This window comes from Amphiura filiformis, chromosome 15 (genome assembly GCF_039555335.1).
Source record: "Amphiura filiformis chromosome 15, Afil_fr2py, whole genome shotgun sequence".
In the NCBI taxonomy this organism is placed as follows: Eukaryota; Metazoa; Echinodermata; class Ophiuroidea; order Amphilepidida; family Amphiuridae; genus Amphiura; species Amphiura filiformis.
The window spans coordinates 25,226,663-25,253,677 of NC_092642.1; the positions used below are offsets into that span (position 1 = coordinate 25,226,663).

Below are 27,015 nucleotides of genomic sequence, written 5' to 3' on the forward strand. Positions count from 1 at the left end.
TTTTTCATTGGTGTGAATTCTAATATGGCTCACAAGGCTGCTTCTTTGAGCAAAACATTTGGGACAATACTCACACTGATATGGTTTCTCCATGGTGTGAGTAGTTCTGATATGGTATGCGAGACCAAATCTTTGAGCAAAGGATTTCTGACAATATTCACACTGGTAGGGTTTCTCCTTGGAGTGAATTCTGATATGGTCCAGAAGGTGATGTTTATGGGTAAAACATTTCTGACAGTACTTGCACTGATAGGTGGTGTGCTTTGTGGTGTGCATTGTCATGTGTTTTTTCAAGTTACTATTCTGTGTAAAACATTTTTGACAGTACTCACACTGAAAGGGTTTCTCTTTGGTATGAATTCTGATATGGGCCACAAGGAAACTTTTGTGGGCAAAACATTTCTTCTGACAGTACTCACACCGATAGGGTTTTGCTTTGGTGTGCATTATCGGTCTTCGCAAATCACCATTCTGTGCAAAACATTTCTTTTTACACCGGTAGTACCATAGCTTCATGTGGCTATGCAAATATCCTAGCAGCTCCCCATTTTTTAATAAGCTTTTTGGACAAAACACACTTTTGCATCTATGAGCCCACACATACTTAAGCATATGTCTGCTTACATGGGTTTTCCATTTGTCCAAAGAATAATGCTTGATGCCACAAAATGCACAGGAAAATGGTTTCAAAAGTTTCATTTTGCCTGTTGCAGAGTAAGGTCTAAATGAACTAAGCAATATTAAAAGATGTAGATCAAGTTATGGTACATGTACTATGTGCACCTCAAACCCACCACGAAAGTAAATTTTACTGAAGATAAAGATGTCCTTCAGTGCAGCCACATGAGTTCAAGACTACAATCCCCACAGTCTTCTGTCTTGGTCCTGGTTCTACTTTTATTAGTTTCTAATAGTTTTTGCAGATTTATCAGTTGATCAAATATTATCTGAAATGACACAAATTAATATTTGTTTATAATAAATAAATAATAATAAATATTATACAATTTCAACCCCCGGTTCAAACCGTACAGTTAATTGCATGTTTCACAACTTCGAGGACTATCACATATGAAAAATTAAAAATGTCATTTTTTAATAATTTGCCATAAAATTTGTATTATATATATATATCGCCACTTTCAAAAAATCTGAATTATTTTATATCAGACTTGAGGACATTCCTGGTATTCAGAATATAATTTGATGTCCGATGTGCTGTCCTACAAAAAATATTATGTAAACGTTGCTACCACAGCCCTTTTGCATACTGAATTATACAAAATTGATGACAAATGAGAATTTTTTCTTGTTGATTATTAGAATTATTCCTATGGGACGTACTAGGATAAGGGAAGGGTTCTAGGATAAGGTTTGGGGGACGGGTTAATCAAGTATGCCAAACCCCAAATGACGCATTGTGCAAAAGTGACCTGTAACACAAAATTTCTGATGTGAGGAACCCTCTCCCAAGGATCACTCCATAGAAGTTGCATCAAAATCCATTGGATTCTGTAGACAATGGACATGAGAAGCATTTTGAAATTTTGATAAATGATGACTTTAAATGACCTTAGATAGGAACCTTTATTTGACCATGGAAGCCGAAATCAACAGGGTTATTCTTCCTTGGGGCCATGGACATTTATGGCTGTGCAATAATTATCTGTATACCTCCGGTGGACAACTTGAATTTCAAAATGGTCTGCAAAAAATGTTTACACCCTCTTGACGTGCAAAATTTTTAAATTTTTCATATTTTGACTGGGGACCAGTGAGGGGAATAATTAGCTTAAGATTTGGGGGGAAATTCCCCCATGCCCCCTCTCCCTGGTGCCACCACTGTTCCTTCTTGTATATCATCTTATTTGGGGGAACAAAAGTAAATTGATTGTGCAGTGAATAAACTTCCTTCTCAGCGAGTGGTGGAACAAGGAATTCTTTCTGGGGGAAAGGGGCAGTGGTATTATCTTAGTGGTGTCCTAAGTAATTGCATATACACATTTCATCTTAACTACCCTATTGTTCTAGAACTATTCATGCAAAACCTTATGAAAACCAGGACAGAGTACTTCGAACACTGATCTTTAGATGTTTTCACAAAAATCCAAGATGTACCAATCTTTCTGGTTCAGTGTTTTTGGAAAAGGAAACCACTACACTATATGTTTCTCTTTGGTAGGATTCCTGTTGTGCTTTTCACTTTTCAACAATATTTGAAAATTGACAGGGTTTCCATTTTGGTGCACATTGTCATTTATATGTGAACTTGCAAATCACTCATTTGAACAACAAAAATCCACTATCATTCACCCAGTTTTGGCGGGAGTTTTGGCAGTGACATCAGTGCGCATTTCATAAAGTGCACTTGACATAGCTAGTGGTGTTACGAGTCGTTATTGACTCAAGGCCCCAAACACCTTTTTCACAAATTCACTTCAGAATGCACAACAAAACACACTGTTTGTTTAAGTTAACAATATTTGAATCTTTTAATAAAAAATGAAAGCATGATTTAACAATAGTTTTGTGAGTCAACATAAATACATACAATTAATCTGAATCAATCAAATACTAGTACACTAGTGCACTATGTTTAATAATGTTACTTAGCCAGAAGCCTACTTCTTGTTTTTGATTTCAAAGTCCTGATTCACTTGTTGTCTCACTAACAACATTCTCACCAACTACACTAAGCCAAAAAAGAAACTTATAATTTTTCACAAGGTCATATCTTAAAATCCTGTTCATCAAAATTAACTAAAATTACACACAGGATTGCCTCAGTACTCTACTCTAAACACATGTCAGTAACCAATCAGTTGTCCAACTGACACAACCGCAAAATTCACTGATATGGAACAACTTCCTGGACCACATTCACAGCCCTATTGGCACCCAGCAAAAGAAATCTGTGAGAATGGCATCTTGAATCACAGGTCACAGCCAACAATTTTAACAACATTAAGTTAAAAACCTTAAAGAGAGTCAAAACAAACTTATCAGGATCATCATGTCACATGTCCAAACAAATAATGAAGTCCTTTAGTAACGGGAAGCATGGGGCAATCTTCCCCAGGATATCATCAGGAACTTGGTTGGAATTAAGCATGAGAAGCAGGTGCACAGCATGCGTGCAAGCGCACGGTGGACATACCCGTTACTAAAGGACTTCATTATTTGTTTGGACATGTGACATGATGATCCTGGTAAGTTTGTGATCTGTTTGTATCTGTTGGTAAGTTTGTGACCTGTGATTCAAGATGCCATTCTCTTAGATTTCGTTTGCTGAGTGCCAATAGGGTTGTGAATGTGGTCCAGGAAACTGTTCCATATCAGTGCATTTTGCTATTGTGTCAGTTGGAGAACTGCTTGGTTACTGACATGTGTTTAGAGTAGAGAATTGAGGCAACCCTGTGTGTAATTTTGGTTAATTTTGATGGACATGATTTTAAGATACGACCTTGTGAAAAAGTTTCTTTTTTGGCTTAGTGTATTATGGACTTGTGACAATCTAAGGTGATTTGACCCTGGATGACCCTGAATGACCTTGACAGTATGTGTCAAACTAAGGTGGTCATTCCCACCAAATATCATGAACCTGTGACAATCTATGGCAATTTGACCCCGCATGACCCTGAATGAACCAAATATGACCTTGACATTGTTTGCCTTAGGTGGTCATTCTCACCAAATATGATGGACCTGTGACAATCTGTGTCGATTTGACCCTGGTGACTCTGACTGACCCCAAAATGACCATAAAATTCTTTGTCTTACTGAGGTGATCCGTCCAACCAAATATCATAAACCTGTGACAATCAATGGTGATTTGACCCTGGATAACCCTGTTGACATTGCAATTCTGTGTCTCACTCGACAATCTATGGCGATTTGACCTTAGATGACCCCAAAATGACCTTGACATTTTCTGTCTTGCTTCAGTGGTTGTTTATACCAAATATCATGAACCTACGATAATCTATGGAGATTTGACCTTGGATTACCTCAAAATGACCTTAACATTTTTTATCATTTCTAGGTGGTCGTTCATACCAAATTTCATGAACATTCAGGGATTTGACCCCAGATGACACCGAATGACCCAAAAAAATTTTTTGTCTTGTTTCTGTGGTTGTTCATAGTAAGTTTCATAAGCAAACGACAATCTAGAGTGAATTGACCCCAGATGACCCCAAAATGACCTTTACCCACCTCGTGCACTCTACCCCTACCCAACCTACCCCAATCCACAGGGTTGATTTTGTCACATTTACAACCATATTTGAGTTCCGCATAAATTATGCAAATTAACAACTAAATGCACATACTTTTTACCAAACAAGGCAGTTCTCGAACCACGAGTTTCACCTGCTTTCGCGACCACTTGCTTTCGCGTTTACTTTTGGTAGAAGTAAATAAACCTGCAACAAGCCATGGTGATTTGCCTGTTCAATTTGAGCTTGATTGGATCAATATTGAAATTTGACCTTTGACCCCTACATTTTGGTGGTTCTCGGTTGGGCACGATTACCTGGCCGATGGTGACTGTACCCACCAAGTCTCTGTCCATCCGACAGTTTTACCAATTTGACCTCAGATGACCCCTGGTGACCCCGAAATGACATTCCAAAAATTGGGATCGAAATGTTGACTTTACCCATCAAGTTTCATGCCCATAAAATTTTTAGCAATTTAACCTCAGATGACCCCTGAGTGACCTCGGATGACCTTGAAATGACATCCAAAAATTTGGCTTTAAATGATGACTGTACCCAACAAGTTTCATGTCCATGTGGCAGTTTTTAGTAATTTTACCTCAGATGACCCCTTCAGTGACCTCAGATGACCTTGAAATTGCCATCCAAAAATTTGACCAAGTTTCATGCCCATACAACAGTTTTCAGTAATTTGACCTCAGATGACCCCTGGGTGACGAAATGACCTTCCAAAAATTTGACTCTAAATGTTGACTGTACCTACCAAGTTTCATGCCAATATGACAGTTTTTAGTAATTTGACCTCGGATGACCCCTGGGTGACCTTGGATGACCCCAAAATGACCTTCCAAAAATTTGGCTTTAAATGTTGACTGTACCCACCAAGTTTCATGTCCATACGACATTTTTTAGTAATTTGACCTCAGATGACCCCTTTGTGACATTGAATGACCCCGAAATGACCTTCCGAAAATTTGACTCTAAATGTTGTCTGTACCCTCGCAAGTTTCATGCCCATACAGGAGTTTTTAGTAATTTGACCTCAGATGACCCCTGTGTGACCTCCAATGACCCTGAAATGACCGTCCGAAAATTTGACTGTAAATGTTGACTGTACCCACCAAGTTTCATGCCCATACAACAGTTTTCAGTAATTTGACCTCAGATGACCCCTGGGTGACGAAATGACCTTCCAAAAATTTGACTCTAAATGTTGACTGTACCTACCAAGTTTCATGCCAATATGACATTTTTTAGTAATTTGACCTCGGATGACCCCTGTGTGACCTTGGATGACCCCAAAATGACCTTCCAAAAATTTGGCTCTAAATGTTGACTGTACCCACCAAGTTTCATGTCCATACGACATTTTTAGTAATTTGACCTCAGATGACCCCTTTGTGACATTGAATGACCCCGAAATGACCTTCCGAAAATTTGACTCTAAATGTTGTCTGTACCCTCGCAAGTTTCGTGCCCATACAGGAGTTTTTAGTAATTTGACCTCAGATGACCCCTGTGTGACCTCCAATGACCCTGAAATGACCGTCCGAAAATTTGACTCTAAATGTTGACTGTACCAACCAAGTTTCGTGCCCATACGACAGTTTTTAGTCATTTGACCTCAGATGACCCCTGGATGACCTCGGGTGACCTTGACCCACTTACCAATAAAAGCTTGTTCTGTCTGGGGTCAAGATGTACTCACCCACCAAGTTTGAAGAATGTGCGATCATTTGTCTCCCGACCCCTTGGTGACATATTTGGTGTGAATTCTGATGTTGTTCACAAGGACACTTCTTGGGCAAAATATTTCTGACAGTACTCACACTGATATGGTTTTTCCATGGTGTGAGTAGTCCTGATATGGTATGTGAGACCATATCTTTGAGCAAAGGATTTCTGACAATATTCACACTAGTAGTGTTTCTCTTTGGTGTGAGTCCTGATATGACGAACAAGACCATTTTTACTTGTAAAACATTTCTGGCAGTACTCACACTGAACGCGGTACTCACACTGAACTGACAATATTCACACTAGTAGTGTTTCTCTTTGGTGTGAGTCCTGATATGACGAACAAGACCATTTTTACTTGTAAAACATTTCTGGCAGTACTCACACTGAACGCGTTCCTTGTGAGTTCGAATATGGAATGAGAGGTGATGCTTACGGGCAAAATATTTCTGACAGTACTCACACTGAAAGGGTTTCTCTTTGGTGTGAGTTCTGATATGGTCCACAAGGACATGTTTTCGGGTAAAACATTTTTGACAGTGCTCACACTGATAGGGTTTCTCATTGGTGTGAATTCGAATATGGGTCACAAGGGCACATTTTTGAACAAAACATTTCTGACAGTACTCACACTGATATGGTTTCTCGTCGGTGTGAGTAGTTCTGATATGATACACAAGGTATTGTTTTTGGGCAAAACATTTCTGACAGTACTCGCACTGAAAGGGTTTCACTTTGGTGTGAGTTGTCATGTGTCTTTTCAAATGAAATTTCTGTGCAAAACATTTCTGACAGTATTCACACCGATATGGTTTCTCTTTGGTGTGAGTTCTGATATGGTCTACAAGGACACTTTTTCGGGCAAAACATTTCTGACAGTACTCACACTGATAGGGTTTCTCTTTGGTGTGAGTTCTGATATGGTCCACAAGGGCATGTTTTTGGGCAAAAAATTCTGACAGTACTGACACTGATAGGGTTTCTCTTTGGTGTGAGTTCTGATATGGTCCACAAGGTGATGTTTATGGATAAAGCATTTCTTACAGTACTTGCACTGAAAGGTGGTGTGCATTGTGTTGTGCATTGTCATGTGTCTTTTCAAATTACTATTCCGTGTAAAACATTTTTGACAGTACTCACACTGAAATGGTTTCTGTTTGGTATGAATTCTGATATGTTCCACAAGGAAACTTTTGTGGGCAAAACATTTCTGACAGTACTCACACCGATAGGGTTTTGCTTTGGTGTGCATTCTCATGTGTCTTCGCAAATCACCATTCTTTTTACAGCGGTAGTACCATAGCTTCCTGTGGCTATGCAAATAACCTAGCAGCCTACCATTTTTTAATAAGCTTTTCGGACAAAACACACTTTTGCATCTATGAGCCCACACATACTTAAGCATATGTCTGCTTACATGAGCTTTCCATTTGTCCAAAGAATAATGCTTGATGCCACAAAATGCACAGGAAAATGGTTTCAAAAGTTTCATTTCCCCCGTTCCTGATTGTAACATGTCTTTAAAGAGTAAAGTCTACATGAACCCAACAATATTAAAAAGAGGTAGATCAAGTTATGGTACATGTACTATGTGCACCTCAAACCCACCATGAAAGTAAATTTTACTAAAGATGAAAATGTCCTTCAGTGGAGCCACGTGAGTTCAAGACCACAATCCCCACTTTCTTCTGTCTTAATCCTGGTTCTACTTTTATTAGTTTCCAATTGCAGATTTATCAGTGCATCAAATTATCTGAAATGACACAAATTAATATTTGTTTATTAATAATAAATATTCTAAAATTTAAACCCCGGTTTAAACCGCATTTTTATTTGCATGTTTCACAAAATTGTATTGATTAAATGACTGCACATGGAAATCAATCTACAGTTCATTCAGGGGTAACTGCGAATGAAAATCAGTCTGCATGTATTCAGGGGTATATATTGAACATAAAAATTTTGTACTTTTTAGCTATGAAAGTAAGTTATAGAAGACAAGGAGATCCACAGATCACTTGTTACCTCCTTCTGCATTCTCAATCTTGAGCAATTTTGGAAAATGAACTCAAATGACCTGTGATCTTCAACGTAGCTTACATAATACCTCACTACATGGACACTTGTGCCGGGCATTTGTGTCAAAGTTACATGAACAAAGGCCGTAAACTTTGGAAACGGGTGTCGATTAAACAATTTAAACAATGAGCCCAAATTAAGGGCTGGGATAACAAAGTTTGCACAGTATTTTTTGTGGGACATGGGAGCACATCAGACGTATCGAAATTGTATTCTGAATACGTGGAATGTCCTATGATTTTGACTTTTTTTTAAATTTGTGATATAATACAAATTTTGTGGCAAATAATTAAAAATTGATAGTTTGACATTTTTAAGTCCACAAGTAAAATTTTACTAAATTAATTGTATGTAGCTGGGAGGAAAAGCTGACGTGTTGGAAAAAAAGGTGCATCTTCAATGCAAAATGTCAAAATTTCCGTCAGCTTTTCCTCCCAGCTGCATACACTTTAGGGACATATCATTAGATTTATTAATTTTACTTTGAGGACTATTACATATGAAAAATTAAAAAAATATCAATTTTTAATAATTTGCCATAAAATTTGTATTAAATCGCCATTTTCAAAATATCAGGACATTCCTGGTATTCAGAATATAATTTGATATGTCTGATGTGTATGTTCCATAAAAATATTTATTCAAACGTTGCTACCACACACTGAATTATATGAAAACTGCAAATTCGTTAATGACCTATGTAAGCCATATAAAAATAAAAACCAAAAAAATTGTTTGAGAATTTTTTGTTGTTGATTATTGGAATTATTCCTATGGGTTAGGGGAGGGTTCTAGGGTAAGGTTTGGGGGACAGGTTAATCATGTATGCCATACCCTCAAATGATGCATTGTGCAGGGGTGTGATTGGTGCTTTAGGGAAAAAAAACCAAGGCAATGAAATTGCGAAGCGGAGCGAGCGGAGCTCTCGCCTGTTGCGGCTGGGGGTCCAGGGGCAACGCCCCGGTGGGGGCCGAGGCCAAAGCCAGAGGGGTTTTACACACTTGAGCACCACTGGAGATGCAATTTCATGGGGTAAAATGCAAAAATGAGAAACTGGTAAAATACTTCACTTTATAGTATAAAAACATTTATTATCTGTGAATACATATTTCCAGTATCATATCATTCACATACAAATGAGAAATTGCATCACCATTTTTACACAGTACAGTGTGTCTATAAATCATCCAGTCAGGGTTCTAAGGAATTTTCATTTTAAAATTGGAGATTTTCTCATATCTGGAAACTGAAAATTCCGGAAATGTGACATCTCTGTTAAGCATTTAGCTCTTGGTCCAGGGCCACTCCAAAAGCGACAAAAAAAAAATCACACCCCTGATTGTGCAAAAGTGACCTGTAACACAAAATTTCCGATGTGAGGAACCCTCTCCCAAGGATCACTCCATAGAAGTTGCATCAAAATGTATTGGACGGATTCTGTAGACAATGGACATGAGAAGCATTTTGAAATTTTGATAAATGATGACTTTTGATAAATGAGCATTTTCAGCATTTCCACAGTATTTTTTGTGGGACATGAGAGCACATCAGACAATTCGCATTGCATTTTGCATAATATGCAGAATATCTTTTTGATATCAAATAATTTTCATTTTTTGAAATTCACGATATAATACAAATTAGATGACAAATTATCAAAATTTGATATTTTTCACATTTTTGATATATAACAGTCCTCGAAGTAAATTTTATAAATCTAATGATACATTCTGAAAGTGTATGTAGCTGGGAGGAAAAGCCGACGATCAATTGAAAATTTAGACCTTTCATATTCAAGATATGGATTTTTTTCCAAAAAACCAAATTTTTGGTGTTTGGGGGAAAAAATCCATATCTTCAATACGAAAGGTCAAAATTTTCAATTGATAGTCGGCTTTTTATCCCACCTACATACACTTCAAGTATAAATCATCAGATTTATAAAGTTTACTTCGAATACTGTTAAATATCAAAAATATCAATTTTTAATGATTTGCCATAAAATGTGTATTAAATTGCAAATTTCAAAAAATCAAAATTATTTGATATCAGAAGGACATTCTTTGTATTCAGAATGCAATTCGATATGTCTGATGTGCTCTAAATTTCCAAAATAAATACTGTCCAAACGTTCATACCCCATCCCTTAAATGACCATAGATGGCAACCTTTATTTGACCATGGAAGCCGAAATCAACAGGGTTATTCTTCCTTGGGGTCATGGACATAAATGGCTGTGCAATAATTATCTGTACTGGTGGTCAACTTAAATTTCAAAATGGCCTGCTAAAATGTTTACACCCTCTCGACATGCAAAATTTTTTACTCATATTTTGACTGGGGACAAGCGAGGGAGTGGGGTAAAGCCTAAGATTTGGGGGAAATGCCTCCGCCCCATACCCCCTCCCCCGGTGCCACCACTGTTCCTAATTATCTTATTTGTGGGGGACAAAAGTAAATTTGTGCAGTTGTAAATAAACTTCCTTCTCAGTGAGTGGTGGAACCAGGAATTTTTTCTGGGGAAAGGGCCTTCTCAGTGGGGGCAGTGGAATTGTAGTGGGGAAAAATCATGATATGCCAAAACACCATGAACTTAAGTTTTTGCATTTTTGGAACAAGTATAATGAGGTAACGTAATGAAGCAGACAAATGACAGATGACAACTTTACAAACCTAAAAGCAATCTGATAAGACAAAATCTGACATCAAAAACAAGATAGAATTAGTTTTTGACTTAAAAGTAATCCATATTTTTATTATAGCCAGAGTGAGTCTGTCAAATTCGGACACTATGTGCTGTTAATTTTTAAGTTAAAAATGAATTAAGGTTACACAAGGTTTTTTTTCAAATTCTATTAAAGAGAGAGCCCGCCACCCACTTTATAATTACATCATGCATGAGAAAGCAACAGCAACAACAAACACAGACTTCTAATGTGAGTCCACTTTAGAAGAGCCCTGCAGGGCTAGTAGACTCTAGCCCTGTGGGGTTCTTCTAAAATGCACCCTCAAAAAAACTTACCAATTTGGATACAGCAACGTTGACCAGTCAATGAGTTGCCAACAGCAAATTCACCAATCACAAACAAAAAAGAAAGAGTGATTTTTAGTTTATCTTATCATTTATAGTTGGAGATTTGACATGGGAAAAAGTGGTAGTAGAGAAGAATTGTTGCTGTTTTTGTCACTCTAATTCTGCTGCCAAAATGCACAAAATTCAACCTAAATCTAAAGGGTCCACAATTGTCACAATAGAGATGAAAAAGGTGTCTATAATTAAAGACCGAATTAAAAAGACAAGTTTGCATCTGACGTCAGGGCATCGCAAAGGTGCGCGGTTGGTTGCTGACCTGCGCAGTACAACAATTTTAGTCTAGTTGACAGGACGTCAGATGCAAAATAGTCTTTTTGTTTCAGTCTTCAATTATAGTATACTGCTGGCCAGGGGAATACTTCAATGTAGGCTGATCCTTTCACAATGATAAGGGGCATTCGGTGACAGCAAAATATAAAAAAATTTAGGGTCATTGGGAAAGAGCATGGTTTTGGCATTCAGTGAGAGCAAAATATACAAAATATGGGGTCATTAGATGATAGACAGTACGTTTGGACCTAAATTAGGAGAGCATTGGGTGAGAATATGACCTTTTTTAAAATGGGGTTTTTGGATGAGAGCCATAAGGAGCCTTGAAAATAGAATTTCTAGTTCCAAATGGCTTTGTTATATCAAAAGAAGTTTTAAAAATCGGCGATAAATGACTCGTTGCTGATCAAATGCAAAAATAAGGGTCTTTGGGTGACTGACCGAAATATTGGGTCTTTGGGTGACAGCAATGGTGAATAGTGGGTCTTAATGGCCCTACAATGTACATACACATCACCTCCAAAGTTTCATAACAATCCAACAATCTTTAGTTTCATTGACCTCAGATTATCCCTGATGATCTTGAAAAGACCTTGTAAATGAATCCTTGAATGCTTCAACAGTCTCATTTTGACCACGTCTCATGAAAATTCATTATCACTACTAGTTTGGTCTCATTCACATGATATTGAAATGAACTTCCAAATTTCCTTTCAACTAGGGTTACAAAATTCTTGGGAAATTGAGGTATAGTTTCAAATATTGTTAACATATTTAATGCTACAACTTTGCAATACAATCTTACTTATAATTTCTGCCTTTAGAGAAAGGTTTAACAATTATATGATGCAACATTGCTTCTCCATTATACTCTTGATTTTTAACAAATTAGACCCCCTCTAACATATGTGGATGTGCTGAAAGAGGACAATGGACTGGATGTTATGGATTTGGGAATGGTCGCAGGACTTGGCGTGCTATTGTAGTTCGAGGACACCACTCATCTTAAATCCTTAATGTACGATCTTTTTCAATATTTAGATTTTTCTTTTTTTCTTCCAAAATGATAATATGCAATCATTATGAAAGTTCCCAATACATTTGGACGCGAAAAACATTGGGAATTTGCCAAGAAACAACATCATTAACTTCACCTCTATCACTTGAAATATCTCGCACTATTTGGATTAGGACGGCGAGTGTGGCCTCAGAGTTAGTCTCCTACGCAGCCAGTTTGGTTATGCTCCCTCCACATGTGGAGGGTTTGGTTATGCTCCCTCCACATGTGGAGGGAGCGTAACCAAACTGGCTTCGTAGGAGACTACGATTTGCGAATCGTTCCGACATATTATCATAATCTAAAAATTATGATAATATGTCGGACCAACAGAAAATCATCCCGTTTTACTACAAATAGGGCGAATTTGACAGTTTGTTCAAGTATTACAAATATGCCAAACAAATCTGAAAATATTCTGAAAAAAGATCGTACATTAAGGCTTTAAGCAAGTAAGTAAAAAAAAAATTGTCATTTCAACAAAATGATATGGGTGTGGCTTCATTTTACAACAGATTTTTAAAGGCAAATATCTGTTAAAATCAAACAGAATTCCACATGATTTTAAACTTTAAAACATGGTGGGGGGAATTTCCAAACTGTTCATGATTTCCAATTTTCTCATCATAACAGGAAAAAAATAAGAGAAGTTACCTCATGTTATTTTGGAGGGTTCTTACCAATAATGATAATGCAGGAGAGGAAATAACATTCACAATGCACATTATGTAAGCCTTGTTGTACTATCCTTTATTCTATCCAAACAAAACTGATGACTAAGTGGTGTAACAAGTGCATTATTTCAATTTAATAATTTCTGGACATACATCTTTACAAAATACATTATGCCAAAATTAAAAATTCTCTTTTTTTTTGTCCAATATAAATTCCTGAAACTTTCTAGTTTCCAAATTACCAGAAAGTTTCCACACCATTGCAACCATACTTTCAATGCTTGTTCATTTGACCAGCAATCTAGGGTTTTTTTAACCTTATGTAAACCCTTATGATCTAAAATCATCTTGAAATGACCCACATAAAATTGGACAGGTTTCATAAAAATCCAACAATCTTTACTAATATAACCTCAGATGACCTTAAAATTTAGTGACAAATTTTATGATATTGTTTCAAAGTTCTATGATAATGAAATAATTGGAACTTGTTTAAACAAGCAATTCCCCTTTAAATTCCCGACATTTTGTGTGTGTGCACACTACACCTGTGCACAAGCAATGTGGTGTGACCCAGTAATGCAGGCATTAGCATACACAGACAGGTTTTCAAAAGTGGTGGACCATGGGCCTTGATTGAAAATGTTGGCTTGGCTTGATAGTTGTTATTGGGAGTCCCCCATTAGATTAATTTACCCCAACTCATCTGCCAAAAGTAGGGCCATGTTAACTTTCAAATCCCCTGTTTGAACAAAACAAATCCATAAGATATCATAAGTTGTGGTTTCTTGCACACCACGATTAAAGATCACCAATTTCAGAAAAATTGGTCAAAAACTGTCAAATCAGCTGCCTTTTTAGGTAAAAATATCCCTAAATATGGGTAGGGGTTTCAGAGTTCCGGAAGTGCACCCCTGTCAAAATGTAATTAAAGTACCCCAGGGTTTTGCACATGTGATATCTTAAAAAGACTACTATTTCAAGTAACGTACATGTACAAACATAGTCACATTGAAAGTGGTTCTTTGGTGTGAATTCTAGTTTTTTTAAGGCTTAGGCTAAAAACAATTGTTATAAGCACCCGCTTTTTATTTCCTTTTTCAGACAACAACTTTTTTAGCCTTATGAATACAGTAAAACAAAACACTTAAATATTGACATTTTTTTAATGTGAGATTTGATGTGGTGCAAAAGGTCACCATGTATATACCATGTAAATATAATGTTTGATACAAAATGTACAAAAATACCAAAATTCTCCATTTGTAAAATGTGCTATCACTTTCATTTCTCACATGACAATCAGCCTAAAAAATAAAATCTACAAACTGTTCCAATTCATTTTGTTTTTCAGTGATTTACATTGTGTCCCAAGTAATTGCATATGCACATTCATCTTAATTACCCTATTGCTCTAAAACTATTCATGCAATACCCTGTTAAATACCCTGCACTTTTAACATTCATCTTTAGGCTAATGAAATGAAATATGATTAGTTTCCCGTCACATTTTTTTCAGTGAAATATATGAGGTCATGAATTCATTATTTTGGGAAATTTCATTATTGTCAAAACTTTTATCTACATGGCTATTATATATTGTTCATGAAAGACCATCTCAAAACAGGTATTAATACTTAGATCATCATTACAGACATTTTGCAACGGATTGAGAAATTTGAATTTGTTTTTATTAAAATGAAAAGAAATGTGTAATTTTTGTAATCACTAGAAACATGATAAGGCAATCTTTAAATTTTCATTTACCACATCCTCTACCCCTACAACTAAGAAAAACTGCTGATTATGATCAGCAGGGAATGTCAGGTATTTCGAGAGTTTTGGTTATTTCCATCTCAATTTTCAAATTGAAAAGGTGATGCGGGCGGGTGACGGGAAACTAATAATTTCATTATATATAGGCCTTAGATGTTTTCACTAAAATCCAAGATGTACCAAACTTTCTGGTTCAGTGTTTTTGGAAAAGGAAACCACTTTGACATCACTATGTGAACAACGTAGAGGTATTAATAATTAATTAGGTAATACCAAATATGGAGGTATCCAAAAGTATGCTAATTAGAAGTTCAACGAATCAGAATATGATCCTGGTATCCAATTCTATAAATGAGTTGAGGGCGGTTAATTAAACATGTACAGTAGTTTGTCTCTTGTTTATAGTAGACCTATGTGTTCCCACCAAATTTCATGAACCTGTGTCAATCTATCAGTGGCCGTTTGACCCCGGATGAGCCCAAAATTGCCTTGCCATTCTTTGTCTCACTTAGGTAGGCATTCTCACCAAATATCATGATCCTCAGACAATTTATGGCGACTTGACATTAGATGACCCCAGATGACCAAGAAATGACCTGGACTTTTTTTTGTCTCGCTTCAGTGGTTGTTTGTACCAAATATCATGAATATCTATGGAGATTTGACCTTGGATGACATTTTTTTATCATGCTTTGGTGGTCTTTCATACGAAATGTCATGAACATGCAACACTGACTGACAGAAAGTGGTTACTAAGTCTCATTCTGAACATACAGGGTGTCCCAGAATGATATATACCGTATTTGAAAAAAAAAATAAATATATATATAGTCAACAGTGTATCTATATGTTTCCTACTTATTCTGTGACTTTCATATGAATACTGTCAGAAATGTGTCTTTGCAAATCACCATTCTGTGTAAAACATTTCTGACAGTACTAGTACTGAAATGGTTTCTCTTTGGTGTGAATATTTCTGATATGGATCACAAGGGCCCCTTTACTGGCAAACCATTTCTGGCAGTACTCACATTGATAGCTTTTTTCCTCGATGTGAGTTCTGATATGGTCCACAAGGAAATGTTTTGAGCTAAAACATTTCTGACAGTACTGACACTGAAAGGGTTTCTCTTTGGTGTGAGTTCTCATGTGTCTTTGCAAATGACTATTCTGTGTAAAACATTTTTGACAGTACTTGCATTGAAAGGGTTTTTCTTTGGTGTGAATTCTGATATGGGCCACAAGGACATGTTTTTGGGTAAAACATTTCTGACAGTACTCACACTGATAGGGTTTCTCTTTGGTGTGAGTTCTGATATGTTCCACACGGACACTTTCTCGGACAAAACATTTCTGACAGTACTCGCACTGAAAGGGTTTCTCTTTGGTGTGAGTTCTCATGTGTCTCTTCAAATCACATGTCTGTATAAAACATTTCTGACAGTACTTACACTCATGGAGTTGCTGTTTGGTGTGAAATTTGATGTGTAATTTCAAAGTATCATTACGTGAAAAACGTTTCTGGCAGTGCTCACACTGAAAGGGTTTCTCTTTGGTGTGAATTCTGATATGTTTCAAAAGGAAACTTTTTCTTGCAAAACATTTCTGACAGTACTCACATCCATAGGGCTTCTCACTGACATTCAACTTTTCACACCGGTAGTACCACAGCTTCGTGTGGCTATGCAAATATCCTAGCAGTTCACCATATTTAAATAAGTTTTCCGGAGAAAACACACTTTTGCATCTATGAGCCCACACATATTTAATCATATGTCTGTTAACATGAGTTTTCCATTTGTCCAAAGAATAATGCTTGATGCTGCAAAATGCACAGGAAAATGGTTTCAAAAGTTTCATTTTCCCTGTTGCTGTTTGTAATGTATTTACAGAATAAAGTTTACATGAACCCAACGTTGTAGATCATATTACGGTACATCTCAAACCCACTATGAAAGTAAATTTTACTAACGATGAAGATGTCTTTCAGTGGATCATCACTATCTTCTGTCTTAGTCCTGGTTCTGCTTTTAGTTTTGGAGATTTATCAATGGATCGAAATATCTGAAATGTTACAACATAAATTAATGTTTGTTCATTAACATTCTAAAAAATTTTAAACGCATTGTTAATTGCATGTTTCACCAAATCAAATTGTATTGATAATGATTATATGACTGCACATGAAAATCAGGCTGCAGCTTATTCAGGGTATAAACACTCAGTGAGGAATTTGTACTTATTGAGAATGGACAAAAGTAAGTTATGGAAGACAAGGAGATCCGGCGTGGTTTAAGCTAAAGCTGCCCTCGCGAAGTAAACAACTCAGACGACGCGGACGCATCGTTGTTAATCGGTGATGAACAACGGTGAAACATGATTGAATCCCTAAATGAATGTGAAGGAAATGGCATCAAATTGTTTTCCTTGAAATAAGGTACAATAATTTTCACTTCTTGAGAATGACCCTAAACATGAGTCCCAATTTGAGAAAAAAATCAATAAACATCCCAGGTCAAAATTCCAATTGAAACCTATGTTCAACTGGATTGAACTAGGTTTCAACTAGGTCTAACTGTAATTTGCTGTAGTTATGAAATCCCAGTTGATCCAAGTTCAAATTTCTGAACACCAGTTGCTGTTATCAATTGGATTGAACTAGGTTTCAACTTGGTTCAACTGTAATTTGCTGTAGTTTTGAAATCCTAGTTGATTCAGTTAACATTTCTGAACACCAGTTGTTGTATCAACTGGATTGAACTAGGTTTCAACTAGATCCAACTGGAATTTATTGAAGTTATGAAATCCTAGTTGATCCAAGTTAACAGGGTATGTAAGGGATTTAACTCTGCATATGAGATGTGGGGGAAGTGGCATTAACATTCACTTGTGTAAAAGGCCACAGTTCATGTGCTAGTAAGCTCCTGAGACTAAAATACCTAGAGGTGCAAACCAAGCATAGCTCACTTTGTCATGCGATTGATCGTGTAACGTGTTGAACAAGCTCTGCTTTGCCTTTACCGATTTTGGATGTTTAGCCATTTTAAATTTAGTCTCTGGTTAGCGCAGGGGTGCTAACTAGGACGCTGATGGTAGAGCAACAATTTCAACAATTCTAAAATGGACAGGGTCAGGGTGTTAGCTAGCCACTGACCACCCTTCATTATGAACAGGCAGTTTCCTCCTGGGATAGGCAAATTAATGCCTGTGATAAGCTCAAATTCTAAATATAATGCTTGAGTAAGTTTTGTGAACTCAAAACAAGACCAGACAAATAAATCAAAGCTAAAGCAATACTGACTGAGCCCCAGAAGTGGGAGATGTCTGGTTTGTTTTCAAGCTCAAATTTGGGTAGGCAGTTTTGGTGAAAATGACAGGCACTTTCCTAATCCTAGCTTAGACCCTAGACAGGGTTTTTAATGTTGGTGCCTGCTGTCATTAATGTGAACTTTCAAATCACTTGTTCGAACAAAACAAATCCTTTAAAGTTCTCACACTAGTCTAGTTGTGGTTTCTTGCATGTGCGTTTTAAATATCTTAAAAAGGACTACCTACTATTTCTAGTACCAAACATTTCTCACAGTGCTCATAGTAACATTGAAAGTGGTTCTCTCTTTGGTCTGAATTCTTCTAGCTTTTTAAGCCTTGTGAATTGAACGATATGCCACTTCTGGCAATATTGACACATTTTTAACATTTCCCTTTAGTGTGAGTACAAGGTCACTTCTGTCACCATTGTATATCTGACAGTACAAATGCAAGTTGGGTAATAAAATACACAAAGTTCTTATTAGCTATAAAAAATATGCAGTCACTTTAATTTTTTGGTCATATTTGCAAATGGAAATAATGCACATTTTATATCAAATTTGCAGTAGTATATGTGACCCGTTCTGACAAAACCAAGAACAAGTCGCATTTTTGACATTTCATAATTTGCATAAAAATGTAAGCATGAGACAATAAGCTTTAAAATAATACTAAAATTATATACATAGCATCAATACTTTTCAAGATACGGATAATTTTGAAAATGATATCATGATATTTTCGTGAAATTGCTATTCTGAGTAATTGGGCTAATACTTTCCTGCTTTACACATGATTGAATAGTTCCATTGTCAATTATTGATTAAATAAACCTCTTTTTAATAAGCACTTTCAAGGATTTGAAAGTCCACTTAGTCCCAAGGTCAAATACCATTAAATTAGGAAATCCAAAATTTGATTTTTTTTTTTTTTTTTAAGGGAATGTCATCTTCAAAGGCCTATAACTCAAAAACATGCCTGGCAACTTGTTCCGGGTTTATTGGAGCTGGTCACATATGTTTATTTTACATGACAATCATCAAAATTACAATCTACCAATAGTTGTGATTTTATGTATCATTTTGTTTTTCTGCAATAGCAATTTGAATTTTGTGTTTGGAGTATAATCATTTCACATGCAAATTTCATCTAATTAATGCCTTTTGGTTCCAAAACCATGGAAGATGAAACCGCTATATTAGGTGTTCTCTTTGGGAGGAGTCCTGTTGCGCTTTTTCACATTTTCAACAATGACAGGGTTTCTATTTTGGTGCAAGTTATCATTTATATGTGTACTTTCAAATCACTTTTTTGAACAAAACACAAAATTCTCACACTAGTCACTATTGAGACTGAAAATCACACTGAAACTGCAGAGTAATGCTGAAAAATTATACAAATGATAGATAATACCACTGAAATAGCACTGAAAAGAGTTCTTTTGTATCTATCAGGTTATCAGATTTTAATCTGATGACCTGTCTATAATCGCACTGAAAATTGACCGCAAAACTTCTCAAAATAAGACGCCATTTATTAATCACAATGAAATGTATTGGGCCATGATATTGTTATGAAAAATAATCCCTAGACAATAGCCACACTAAAAATATCCAGAGTAACAATGGAAATGGCCAGTGTAACGCTGAAAATGATTTTCAGTGTGATTTTCAGCGTCAAACTTTCATAGTGAGTCATGGTTTATTTTGTGTTTTTATGTCACAAAAAAGACTACCATTTTTAGTACCATACTAAACATTTCTGACAGCTCCTTTCTGACAGCTGAAAGTGCATGGTTCTCATTGGTGTGAATTCTAGTTTAAGTCTTGTGATTTGAAAAAGTAAACTCTGACAACACTAATATTAATAGTGTGTATGTTCTTCCTTGGTATGAGTTCTAATATGGTCAACAAGAACACTTCTTTGGACAAAACATTTCTGACAGATATTGTTTCTCTTGTGTGTGAGCTCTGATATGATTATCCACAAGATGTTTTGGAGAAAAACATTTCTGACAATATTTATATTAATAGGACTTACTTTGGTGTGAATACTGATATGGTTCACAAAGACACTTTTTGGAACAAAAGATTTTTGACAATACTCACACTAATAGGGTTTTACTCTCGTGTGAATTGCTGTGTGTCTTTGCAAATCACCATTCTGTGCAAAACATTTCTGACAGTACTGGCACTGAAATGGTTTCTCCTTAGTGTGAGTTCTGATATGGTTCACAAGGACATGTTTGTAGGCAAAACATTTCTGGCAATACTCACACTGAAAGGGTTTCTCTTTGGTGTGAATTCTGATATGGTCTACAAGGACACTTTTTCGAACAAAACATTTCTGACAGTACTCACACTGATATGGTTTCTCGTTGGTGTGAATTCTGATATGGTTCACAAGGGTACTTCTTTGGGCAAAACATTTCTGACAGTACTCACACTGATAAAGTTTCTCTTTGGTGTGTACTGTCCTATGTTTTTGCAAATCACTTTTCCGTGTAAAACATTTCTGACAGTACTCACACTGAAAGGGCTTCTCTTTGGTGTGAATTCTGATATGGCGCACAAGATGAGATTTTCGGACAAAACATTTCTGACAGTACTCACACTGATATGGTTTCTCTTGGGTGTGAATTCTGATATGGTTCACAAGGGCACTTTTTTGGGCAAAACATTTCTGACAGTAATCACACTGATATTTTTTCTCTTTCGTGTGATATCTGATGTGTATTTTCAGATAATCATTACGCGAAAAAAATTTCTGACAGTACTCACACTGATAGGGTTTCTCTTTGGTGTGAGTTCTGATATGTTTTCTAAGATACTGTTTTAGGGCAAAACATTTCTGACAGTAATCACACTGAAAAAGTTTTGCTTTGGTGTGCATTCTCATGTGTCTTCGCAAATCACCATTCTGTGCAAAACATTTCTGACAGTACTCACACTGATAGGGTTTCTCACTGACGTTGCACCTGTAGCACCATAGCTTCCTGTGGGTATGCAAATATCCTAGCAGCTCACCATATTTTAATAAGCTTTTTGGACAAAACACACTTTTGCATCTATGAGCCCACACATATTTAATCATATGTCTATTAAGATGGGTTTTTAATTTGTCCAAAGAATAATGCTTGATGTTGCAAAATGCACAGGAAAATGGTTTCAAAAGTTTCATTTCCCCTGTTGCTGATTGCAACATGTATTTTCAGATTGTAGTTTATATACATGAACCCACAATATTAAAAGATGTACATGTACTATGTGCACCTCAAACCCACCATGAAAGTAAATTTTACTAAAGATGAAGATGTCCTTCAGTGGAGCCACATGAGTTCAAGACTACAATCCCCACTTTCTTCTGTCTTGGTCCTGGTTCTACTTTTATTAGTTGCCAATTGCAGATTTATCAGTGCATCCAAATATCTGAAATGTTACAACATAAAGTAATGTTTGCGTTTATTAATTTTCCAAAATTTTAAATCACATTATTAATTGCATGTTTCATCAAATCAAATTGTATTGAAAATGATCAAATGGCTGCACAGGAAAATAATGCTACAGCTTATTCAGGGGTGTACAAAGATTTTGTACTTTTTGAGTATGGGAAATATATGGAAGAAGTCCGCGGATCACAAGACTTGCCACTTGATTTTGCATTCTCTATTTGGAGCAACATAAAATCTCACTACTCACACTTGTGCCTTAAACGTGTCAGAATGTTTCGCACATTTTCAAAAAATGTTAAAACATTTTAATAACCCAACCAAATGTTTCCTGTTACACATTTTGAGTTTACCGAGCTGCTCGCCCGGTTAATATAAATTAACACTCATTTGCATTTTATAATATGGTACTGACATTGACAGTGGTTTATGTCCTATGAAATTATCATTAAAAATAACCACGAAGATGGTTTCCAAAATTCAACTATAGGCCTGCAGATTGACATTTGGGGTGTGTTATGCAATGACAAATGTTGAAATTTCCTTCCAAATTGGAGGGGCCCAATCAGGAACAGTTGCTATACTGATCACTGATTTCTGGAAAGGACCAGTACATGCAAGGTGTATTGCAAGGTAGTTGAAATAAAAACATAAATTAATATCATGTGATAATTCGTCGGGTGCATAATACATAGTGACGGATGTTGATTTTTGTCATTTTTATGAAAATTGGCCAATGTATTTTAAATAGTGAGTAGTATAATATTACCAAGATTTGAAGCTGAAGTTTGCATAATTAATTAGTTAATTAATTATGCAAATGACGGATGTTGATATATGACATTACCCGACGTTTTACATAGTGACGTATCTAAACATCCGTCACTATGTAAAACGCCGTTTACTCGGAAAAACAACTAAATTGTATGGCGTATCTGTCACATCCGTCATTATGTAAAAACATTACTTTTCAATTTGAACGTACGTAATTCAATATTGTTCATTGAAACCTACATGATTTCTTGACGGATGTTGATAACTGGGTATAAACCAAAAACGTTTACGTAGAGCAGATATTCAATGGATCATTATTTTAGTAAAATATCACTTTTAATACATTTTTAATGGTTCGAGTTGATTCAACAATTATTTAGAAACATTATTTCAAAGCTTTATAATATAAAAGGGATGATTAAGTAATAAAAAATGAAAATATGATCCTTTTTAATGAGTAGGTTATTGAAAGATGATCAAAATATGTTCAGAGGCGTTTAGAGGCGGCTCCAAATTGACAAATAATACAGTGTAAATTGGCAAAAACTGAATACAATCATTGGCGTTTTGTGAAAAGAAGTTACAGCTTGTGTGATTAGCTATATCATGAGAGTGAGAACTTGTAAGATCAGGAGTAAATACTCAAATACAATATGTCATGTATGTCGTGGGCACTCGTGACGAGTCGGTTTTATCATGAAAAAACCGTTTAATAATAAGCATAAAGAACCGACGGATGCTTCGAAGTTCTTCCTTGATCCGACTTTTATGCGCAAGACATAGTGACGGATGTGTGACGAATGTCCATAGATCAACACGAGAGACCAGATTAGCGTGCGCGATATTGGCGCAAGTCATAGTGACGGATGTTAGGGTGCAACGTTTTCACATTTTTACATACTGACGTATAGCTTTGTAATCATTTTACTGATTTAATAGCGAATAATTCTTCATGTGATAGAAGTTTCAAGATACTTTAGATACTATTTTTTTTTAATACAGCAACTTTTGGAGGATTTTACTTGTTAGTGTTCTGCTATGGTTGATCACAAATCGGCGTACTCTTTGATCGCGTCTAACTCAAAAACTTTTTTTCTGGCGAAGTTTAACATCCGTCACTATGTAATACACCAGACGAATTTAGTGTCCTGAATGATTTCGTATCCCATAGTGAACGTATTCGATTTTTTAAGGTTTGAGAAAATTGGTACATTATAGTCAAATGCAGCAAACCTTTGACGAGCGCGACTACCGTGATGTTGCAAATTCGGCGCTAACTACGCGTACGGCGCACAGTTCATTCATAAATTTCCACTCGGCAACAGCAGATCGCCTCAGCAGCCAATCGGAGACAAGTGCGTCCAACGCAGTAAATACACGATGTATACTAACAATACGTGCTCGTCAAAGGTTTACTGCATTTGATTATAGTTTGTCTAGACTATGCCATAGTCGATTTGTGATAAATAAAAATATGTTATTTAATCATTTTAAACGCATTCAATTGAACTAGATATTATACTGATATTATTTTATTACATCAAAATACTAGTAAATGGTTATGAAAAACTTTATATAATTATATTAGTGACAGGGCTGTCAACTCTCACGCATTGGGTCACTTTCTCACGGTCTCACGCCTAGGTAGTAAATCTCACGCAAAAAGCTGGTAAATGAGTAAAATCTCACGCATCGTCATGAACAATTTGTTGCTCCTACTTTAATTTTGTCGTATTTGCAAAACCTTGAAAAGTCAGTATCACATGACGTATATTTGCTGATCATCTATACTGTGTATGCCCAGTATGTTGTGATGTATTTCATGAAATAGGGGAAGTTACTTTTCTAATCATGCAATAGTTTGTTTATTATGACATCTAGGGGAAAACCCAGATGAATGCAATAACAACATCATTTATGAATACTATTTATGTCAAGGGGAAAAAATCCCCTGAGACAGATTGTGAAATGGACATAGTAGTGGGAAAAACCCACAGCAAGTGATGTAAGGTGAAATGTTAATGTCTATTATTAGAACATTGGGGAAATCCCAGATTTGCTTCAAAACATCATGTTTGCAATAATTCTAGGCAGACCTGTATCGATATGATTGTAATGTGAATGGATGTAGCTATAGCTCTCAAAAAGAGAGTAAATAATGTTAACCAATTAAAATCAGAATACTCAAGGAGTATTACTGAGTGTGGCCAGGGAGATCATGAGTTTCCGACAGTGCTATTTAAAACAGCCTCTGAGCGATGGAGATGGATGGATATTTTCACCGACAAGCTGGAATTATGCCAATAATTGAGCTATTTTAATACAGCAACGAAGGAGATAGCGAGCAAACAAATGTGCTCTTCCTCATCAAAGGATTAAAGTTCTTCTGTCGAATTGCTGGAGTTTGCTGGGTTTGTGAAGGCCATGAATCTGTCAAAAACAGCGGAATTGTGTTAAAGAAACCTGTTCCCTGGAAAAAGAGTGATTGGTGAAAGAAACACCATTATTGGAGAAAGCAGCGCAAGGAGATATATTGTGGAGAGAGCAGCGCAAGAAGATAAGTAATAGGAGCAAGCAGCATCATTTTTGTGTTAGGATTTCATACGCAAGGATATTTATAAACGCAAGTGTACACTGGACTTCGCTGATTTTCACAGGACAAGTGAAAAAGGATATATTACATCAGTCGTCCAGAACATTGCAAGAACTTTATGATCACTAAGAAGAAGAATGCTGGCTAAGTACTAAATAGATAAAGAGTGATTATATTGTGTATGTGCATTTGTTGTCATATATTGTACCAATAACGTGCTTTCAATTAAAGACTTAGATTTTGTTAACTTAACCAAACAGTGTATTTGTGTTGTGCATTCCTGTGAGTTCGGGAAAAGGTGATTTTGGCCTTGAGTCAAGTACGACTCGTAACAATGTCGATCTACAATTTGAATGTCATTGCAGGGTAAAATTGTTGTTTTGTCCTTTTCACATAGTAATATATTTGTGCAACTATTTCAGATAGTGATGTATTTGCATGACGTAATTTGTCATTTGAACGGCGAAATTGTCATTAGTGCTTTAGTGATGTATTTGATGTTTGCTGAATAAGTTATGCTTTGATAGTGATAAGTGAATTACATTGAAAATATGTATATTTGAATTACTTTTAACCAGGTTTTAATCGAATCGACAATGTTTTAATCAAGAGTATGCAGCAAATGAAAATTGAAAATTGCTAAATTTTCAAATTCAATTTTCTCGAAATGTGAAATTTGCAAATACTATGTGATACGGTCGACAATTTGTTCGCAGCAACAGTTCTTTCAAGTTAGTAGTACTATAGATCAAATAGATATTGCATACAGTAATTTTTTGCTAATTTTCAAGTGAAATTGTTTTGCATCAACACCTTATGGAATGATCCTAGCTGGCACTTTTTTGATTCTTTAGAAGTCCTCTTGGCAGAGGCATGGCCATGATGACTGTATGATGTTTTGTGTATGTTGTATCATGTATTGATACTTAATTGATAACTAGAATAGCGCGGTTCGTAATTAAGGTGGCCCCCACACAAATGTGTGTATATAACAAGGGTTTGTTAAAATAAAAGTAATATGCAATATGCAAATTAGCTCATTATTATTCATAAATATGCAAATGATATGCCACAAAACTATACAGCGCATTAGGCCACTATATACTATCACGATACCAAGTTAGAAGTAGATCGGTTATTGCGTTTAAGCTGCAGAGTGGATTAATGAAAATGTAGGCAATATATGCAAATAAGCTCATTAATATTCATACGTATGCAAGTAACATGTCACAAAACTATACAGCACACCAGGCTACCATATCCAATCACCAAACCAAGTTTGAAGTTGATTGGCTATACTGCGTTGGAGCTGCAGAGTGGATTAATGAATTTGCTTTCACCCGGATAACCAGGCAGCCAAACAATCAGGCAACCATCTGGATGATAACATAAGCCTCACATATGTATGGGGCCAAAAAATGAACTAATGAATAGCAGTGGAAAAACATCCTCAACTGATAGAAAAATGCACAAGTGATAGAAAGCCTGAGGACTTGGAGCAAGACTACCAGAATTCTTGTCATGAGGGAACATGTTCAAAAAGGGCATGAAACTTTACACAGGGTTAAAATTTAAAAATTGCTCAGATTTTCTTAAAATCATGCCATGAAGTATTCCTCTGCTGATAACGATTCAGAAAAGTATAGTTAGACATCTGCATTATTGTTCTCGAGTAACTAAAAGATCCAAAAATTAGTTTTAAAGAAAAGTTTTAGAAAAAGAATTGTTTGCCATACATTAGGTATTGTGTACCAGGTAACGTAACCCAAATATTGTCAGTGTTAGCACGATTCAATGGGCATTGATCTGTTTTGCCCTGTCTTTTGATCTGTTTTGCCCTGTCACCCAAGCACCAACTGAGATGTGGCACTTTTCTTTTTTTTAAATGTTGTTCCAATGTTTTATAATGAAGACCATTTTGTGTATAACATATGCGCCAATAAAGTATCCTTACACTTGGAAAAATAATCACAATTTCAAAACT

At 36.1% G+C, this 27,015-nt stretch overlaps 2 protein-coding genes across 4 annotated transcripts in view; one reads left to right on the forward strand and one right to left on the reverse strand.

Annotated features, from left to right (window-relative positions):
- LOC140171427 (uncharacterized) overlaps window positions 1–27,015 on the forward strand; it is a 443,410-nt gene that overhangs the window by 281,380 nt on the left and 135,015 nt on the right. The window lies entirely within an intron of this gene.
- The window catches only part of LOC140171425 (uncharacterized), a 38,452-nt gene continuing 32,434 nt past the window's right edge, over window positions 20,998–27,015 (reverse strand). For all 3 annotated transcript variants that reach the window (XR_011861595.1, XR_011861594.1, XR_011861596.1), the window contains one exon: window positions 20,998–21,644. The gene's annotated coding sequence lies outside the window, so the exon portion shown is untranslated. The remainder of the gene's footprint in view (window positions 21,645–27,015) is intronic.